The sequence below is a fragment of the Penaeus monodon genome, chromosome 19 (assembly GCF_015228065.2).
Source record: "Penaeus monodon isolate SGIC_2016 chromosome 19, NSTDA_Pmon_1, whole genome shotgun sequence".
Classification (NCBI taxonomy): Eukaryota; Metazoa; Arthropoda; class Malacostraca; order Decapoda; family Penaeidae; genus Penaeus; species Penaeus monodon.
The window spans coordinates 110,195-110,685 of record NC_051404.1 but is presented as its reverse complement, the minus strand read 5'-3'; positions in this window follow the sequence as shown (position 1 = coordinate 110,685).

Here is a 491-nt window from a genome sequence, read left to right as displayed (position 1 = left end):
AATCAATTAATGGACGAAGTACACCAATTTAAACAAAAGACTCTTTACAACTAGCGCAGTGAGTAGGATGGTGTCGTCATTGATTGTTACATTGCTGGTTATATGTTCGCTTCATTAAAAGCGGTTTCTTATCTACGAGTCTAATATATTGTATACCTTTTAAGGAAATGACTTTGTCGTGGTGTTGATAGTGGTGAGTGCTTGTAAACCAGGGGCATGCGCACAAGGGAGGTGCAGGCGAGTGATGTTTATCGTTAACTATAGTGACAGTCTATTTTCTTGTGTGTAAATGAGGAAATTGTTTTCGCTGTGTTTCCTATAGTTCAATGTTTAGAAGTCGGAATTAGCTTCCCGTACTTAGTCAAGTGTAAAGGTCGAGTGACTGCTAAATACATGTGCCTCGTAACTGTGATTATTAGCCTTGTATTGTGCTGTGGATGTCACGTTTAGAGATGCACTCCTAGTTATTTGCGGTATTCTATTGATTACGT